The sequence below is a fragment of the Orycteropus afer genome, unplaced genomic scaffold, assembly GCF_000298275.1.
Source record: "Orycteropus afer afer isolate SDZICR_OR568_19922 unplaced genomic scaffold, OryAfe1.0 scaffold00192, whole genome shotgun sequence".
Classification (NCBI taxonomy): Eukaryota; Metazoa; Chordata; class Mammalia; order Tubulidentata; family Orycteropodidae; genus Orycteropus; species Orycteropus afer.
In genome coordinates, this window is record NW_006921779.1 from 2732200 (window position 1) to 2738570 (window position 6371).

Genomic DNA, 6371 nt, shown 5'->3' on the forward strand with positions numbered 1-6371 from the left:
CAGAGAAAAATCCCAGGGCTTGGCTAGAGGACTGACAGACCAGTGAGGCTCTCAGCGCCCCCTTTTTCTTTTCATGCACAGGCTCCCTTTGCCCCCTCCCCATGAATTTTAAACCTTTGCAGAGAGCCCCTTGCTGGCTCACTCAGCTATACTCAGGTAGTGCAAAGGTTCTGCACTCAGCTGCTGACCAAAAGGTCAGAGGTTTGAATCCATCCAGGGGTACCTCAGAAGAAAGGCCTGGTGACCTACTTCTGAAAAAATCAGCCACCAAAAACCCTGTGGAGAACAGTTATACTGTGTCCCACATGGTGTTGCCATGAGTAGGAATCAACTCTACAGTAATTGGTTGATTCACATTCAGATGTGTAGACTGGGTTTACTCTGCACCCCCTTATTTGAATCCCCAGAGCAGAAAAAATTAAAATATCTCCAGACTGGTAAGGTTTATTCTCAGAAAGCAAAGGCAAATAGCTAATAATCAGTTACATACTTATTCAATGCACAGAACATATGCAGGAGCCCTAGGACAGGGATTAGCAAGCTAGTAAAATAAGCTCTACTTGCAGGATATGGTATCTGTTGCAGCTATTCATCTCTTCTTTTATAGCACAAAATGCAGCCACAGACAATATATAAACAAATGGTATATTCCAATAAAACTTTCTTTATGGACACTGAAATTTGAATTTCACATCATCACAAAATATTCTTATTTTGATTTTTTAGCTACTTATAAATGCATACACCATTCTCAGCTTGTGGACTATGCAAAAACAGGCAGCAGGTCAAATTTGGCCCTTGGGCTGTAGTTTGTCTATCCCTGTCCTAGGAGATAAGCTACTTGATTCATGCCTTTTCTTTGGGGCTGAGTCCCCAAGTCCTGGGCACAATGGCCTGGTATCCTGGGGGTTTGCCTAACTCTGGCTGGAAGCAAAACTGAAAAATCTAAAGTCTCTCAGACATTTACAGCATCTAGAAGATTCTTCCACTCTGGGTTATGCAGTGAGTTGGAATGATTGGTTTTTCTTGAAATGAGGGTGTGGTAGACTTGTCTTTTTCTATTCAGCGCTTTAAAGATTTCCATAAATCAAGGTATTGCCTGGTTCTTCCTGCACTGCTTGAAAAGATTGCCATCCCAGCTTTCTTTCACACTTCAGCCTGAATCTCTACTTTGGAAATAGGATGTTCTTCCTAGTCTAGACTTGACAGGGAAGCAGGAGGGCTGGAGGAATCAGAGAAAGCCTCAGTGGCTTGCTGTGCAGAAGCTGCCCCTGGAGCACGCTGACCCCTCTGACAGTCGGAGCACACCCACACTCACTGGTTCCATGGGTTGACTTTTCAAATCCTTTAAAGTGACATTCTGCTTCTGGAAACAATCTAAGGGACCTGTTTAACATTTTTAAAAAGTGTTTTCCTAAGGAAAAGGGGAGAGGTGGGCAGGGATGAGGTGGTAAAGAATTACACAAAGATTTAGTCTAACGACTTAAAAATCAAAAGGATCATTGGACAGATAAATATCAAATATAATAGAAAACACACTGATCCTGGGAAGATGACTTAATATGGGCCCTCCAGCTCCTTGAAGCTTAAATACTTATCCACAATTTGGAATTATACTTTAACTTCCCACATCAATGTGTGTTCTGGATCCATTTCTCAAGACGCAGCCAGCAATCTTGAGTTATCTATACCCGGCTGAAAATTAGAGGCCACTAATAGCATCTCATAAAATTGTTCTCAGGTTTTCTTAAGCAGTATATGCTGAGGACCACAGGGATTTGATGATAGGAAAGAGCAAAATGCTGCTAGTTATTTTTCCAAAGCTTCATCTAGGATTTTTTTTTGAAGGCTTCTTACCCAACAATGAGATGAATGCCAAGACTAATTGTTGTTGTTATGTGTCGTTGATAGTCTGTATTTTTCCCACATAGAATTGGTGACCAAATACATCATCCACAAAGAGAAGCTTTTTGGGGTTCCCAGAGATGTACTTCTTGGCCTCTTTTCATAGCCAGCCAGCTCACTAGCTTGCTATATCCTTGCCCCAGTGGTCTGCAGAACACAAGCATCCTAGAGTGAAAATGGAGGGCAATTTGGCTCATGAAGCTCCTATTCAATACACCTTATTTTTCTTATGTCCATGGAAGCAGCAGTCAGGAAGTCAAATGATATATCCCATTGGGCAAATCTTCTGCAGAAGACTTCTTTAAAGTTTGAAAAAGTAAAGATGTCACTATGATGACTTAGGTGCACCTGACCCAAGCCATGGTCTTTTCAATTGCCTCATATGCATGTGAAGCTGGACAATAGAAAGGAAGGCAGAAGAAAATTTAATGTATTTGAAGGATGGTGTTGATGAAGAATACAGAATATACCATGGATGTAGAAGAAGAAGAACAAACAAATCAGTCTCAGCAGAAATACAGCTAGAATGCGCCTTAGAAGTCAGGATGGTGAGACTTTGACTGGTTTACTTTGGACACATCATCAGGAAAGGCAAATGGCTAGAAAAGGACATCATGGTTAAGAAAGTAGAAGGTCAGTGAAAACCAGGGAAAGTCTCAATGAGACAGTTTGACACAACAGCCATAATAATTGACTCAAACATATCAATGACCATGAAGATGGCCCAGGACCAGGCAATGCTTTGTCCTGTTATATATGAGGTCACCATGAGTTGAAGCCAACTCAACAGCGACAATAACATTTTTCTTATGTTCACTTGTAAACTAAGGTTTTATAACCAAGGACTTCCTTTTTTGTCTTCTACAAACAAAACAAAACAACAATCTTGCAATCCTATTCTGAGTCCTTTTCTGTTCTTCCAGGGTCCCGAAGCCTCCTGCTTGAGAACTAGGAATGGTTTCACATTGAGTAGCAACCACGCCAGGGCCTCAACTCTTGGCTCCAACAGGCAGGGGTCAGTTCATCACAGACTTGCCAGACAGTGACAGCCTCTGCTCTCAGTTCAACTGGGAAGTATAAACCAACAAGCTGGCACTAATTAAGAGCTAATGGCCTTACAATAGAACGTTACAAAAGGATAATGACCCTCTAGCTGCAGCATAAATATCAAGGCATTTGGGGCAGAGCCAAGACATATATTTTCAGAGAGCGTTAGATACTGTCACAGCCTTCCTTACCCCAGCTCTGCTGAGAAAAACAAGAGGATTTAAGATAGGTGAGAAAACAGCTGGATCTTCTAGGGCTGTATTCTGGTCTGCCTCAGGGTGACCTTAGGGAAAGACTTTGCTTTTCAGAAATCTCAAAGGTTTGTGTGTACAAGAATCACTTGGGGGACCTTGCTAAAATGTAGCTTTTGTATGTAGGGCATTGAGTTTATGCTAATGATGGTGGAATATTTTTGGAAAAGGATAGCAATGATGGTAGCACAACATGAAAAATGTCACCAATGTCTGTGATCTGTAAATGGGGAAGTTGTTATGTTGGCAAATGTTTTATTGTGTACATTTTCACTGCTAAAAAAGAGAGACAGACAGAGAGAGAGAGAGAGAGAGTAGCTTCTCTGAGCCTCACTCCCGGGAGAGTCTGATTCCGTGGTAGCTCATAGTCTGCATTTTTAACAGGCTCCCCAAGTGACTCTGATGCTGGTGGTGGTCCTCAGACCACACTTGGAAAAATGTTACTTTTGAAGCTGCTGCTGCTTGCCCATTGGACCCCAATGAGAAAGTTTTACAGAATGAAGAAGGAAGTGAGGTCAAGATTCTCTGCTTCCCATGAAACTACAAACCCACTGCCATTGGCAATTCTGACTTACAGCAACCCTATAGGACAAAGCATGACTGCCCAGAGGATTTCCAAGGCTCTAAATCCCTACTGAGAGAGCTCTGGTAGCATAGTGGCTAAGGCACTTGACTGCTAACCAGAAGGCTGGCGGTTCAAACCCACCAGCCATTCCTCGGAAGGAAGATGGGGCAATCTACTTCCGTAGTGATACTGCCTCGGAAACCCAAGGAGGGGTCGCTATGAGTCTGGTCCGACTTGATGGCACACAACAACAACAACAGCAACAAATCCCTACCGAAGCACACTGCGTCATCTTTCTCCCACTGAGTGGTTGGTGGGTTTGAACCACCAACCTTTGGTTAGCAGCCCAATGCTTTAACCATAGCACCACCAGAGCTCCTGCTTCCCACAAAAGCATCAGTTAATTCTTTCTCATATAAACATGGCTCAAGCTTATTTCAGAAAAGTGGCCTTTCCAGCTTGTCCCAGTTGGGGGTCCTTGAATTCACACAAACCTGCAATTACTAGAAGCAAGATTCCAGGGAATGAGAAACTAACCAAGGGTCTGAAGGAAAAGAGAATGGATCCCATTTGCATGGTGCAGACCGCACCCACAATGCTTTTATATACACCATAATTCAGGTGCTCACTGCTGCAGTCTCTCAGGGGAGTCAGATTATTATGTCTGTTTTAAAGTTGAAGAATTGTAGGTCTGGAGGCATGTCTTGTCACCTCTGGTCACCATGACATCAGAAGAAGAGCGAAAAATAGTCACTGTGTTGCAATTGAGGTAAGCAAGGCAGGCAAACTAAAACAATAACGTTGACCTCTCTGGACCAGAATTTCATTTTCCTTGGGTCTACAGTCAACACCCATGGAAGCAGCAGTCAAGAAATCAAGTGATGTTTTGGGTTAGGCAAATCTGTTACAAAAGACCTCTTTAAAGTTTTTTTTTTTTTTTTTAAGATAAATAAATAAAAGATGTCGTTTTGAGGACTAAGGTGCACCTGACCCAAGCCATGATGTTTTCAATTGCCTTATATATATGCAAAAGCTGGACAACGAATAAGGAAGACAGAAGAATTGAAGACTTTGAGTTACGGTATTGGCAAGTAATATTAAGTATCCTATGGACTGCCAGAAGAATAAACAAATCTGTCTTGGAAGAAGTATGGTAGAATGATCCACAGAAGTGGGGATGGTGAGACTTTGTCTCATGCACTTTGGACATGTTATCGGGAGGGACTGTACCTGGAGAAGGACATCATGCTTGGTAAAGAAGAAGGTCAGCAAAAAACCAAAAGATCCTCAACGAGATGGATTGCCACAATGACTGTAACCTTGACTCAAACGTAGTGAGGACTGCGAGGGTGGCACGGGGCTGGGCAGTATTGTGCTGTGTTGTGCATCGGGTTGCTATGAGGTAGAACAAACTCGATGACACCTAACAACACCACCATCTTGACCAGGCTTATTTTCTGCTGGTAGAACCGAGGTCAGTTGCCAGGACCGTCAAATACCGCTGTGAAAGAATTGATGGCTCAGATAATAAAAATAGATGGGAAATTTGTATGATAAATGCAAGCAGAGTATGAGAACAAGAGAGAAACAACCCACCATATCATCTGGGAAAATGAAACTCCTTGGCAAGACTTCACAACAGCCTGATTCAAAATTTCATAATGAAATTATGTCTCTGATCAAAGCCTGAATGAGCTCATGGACTGATTTTTACCATTTGTGTTTATTTTGGTTTGCACCAAGTTGAGGCATCAGAAATACATTAACCTATTCTCTCTGGGAGTGAGCTATTGTACCCTTGTTTGGGGGAGCAAAGTGACAGCGTGAGGCTGCAGAGGGCATCTTTGGATCCTCACTGAGCATGAAGTTGTTTCCAACTTGTCTTCAAGACTCCCTAGGTCACCATGTCAGGGTCAGGGGCTTCCAAGCAAGGTTGTGCTTAATCCCGTGATTCTTGCCCTTGGAGCAATAAAAGTGAGGCTCAAGGCAGAGAAGGGATTTCCAGATGATGCCTAGGACATGGCCTGTTTTTGCTCTAGAAAGAATATTTTTGGGTTTGTTTGTTTCAAAGTCAAAGAAATAAAGATTCAATCATCCTTCCCTCAATTAGAGTATCTCACTTTATAACAAGTTGTTTATTTTTAAGGAATGAGCCACACCACAGGCCTGAATCTATCCTTCCTGCCTACCATCTCTTCTTTGGCCTGTTCTGAGGGCATGGTATTGGCTATTTCCTGATGATCTGAGATACCAAAAAGGAAGACAGTACTCTTTGGTTGAAACACTGGCATCTAGAGACTTTGTTTTGGCTAGTAGATACAGAAACTGCTGGTCGTACTGCCCTCATGCCCTCTTAGGGCAAGAGGCATTTCCATCTATTCATTTCTTCATTCCATAAATATTCGTTGAGTCCTTGCTGTTCTAAGACTTGGGGGGACAGCTTGGTGAACAAGCTCGCAAGGCCTTACTCTCAAAGAGCTTGCATTGTAGTTTGGGGAAAACAGCCTATAAACTTGCAAACAAAATAAACTCAGCTAGTGATCGATGCCATGAAGTAAATAAAACAGAATAATGTAAAAGAATAACTTCAAGGCGGTGGGGGG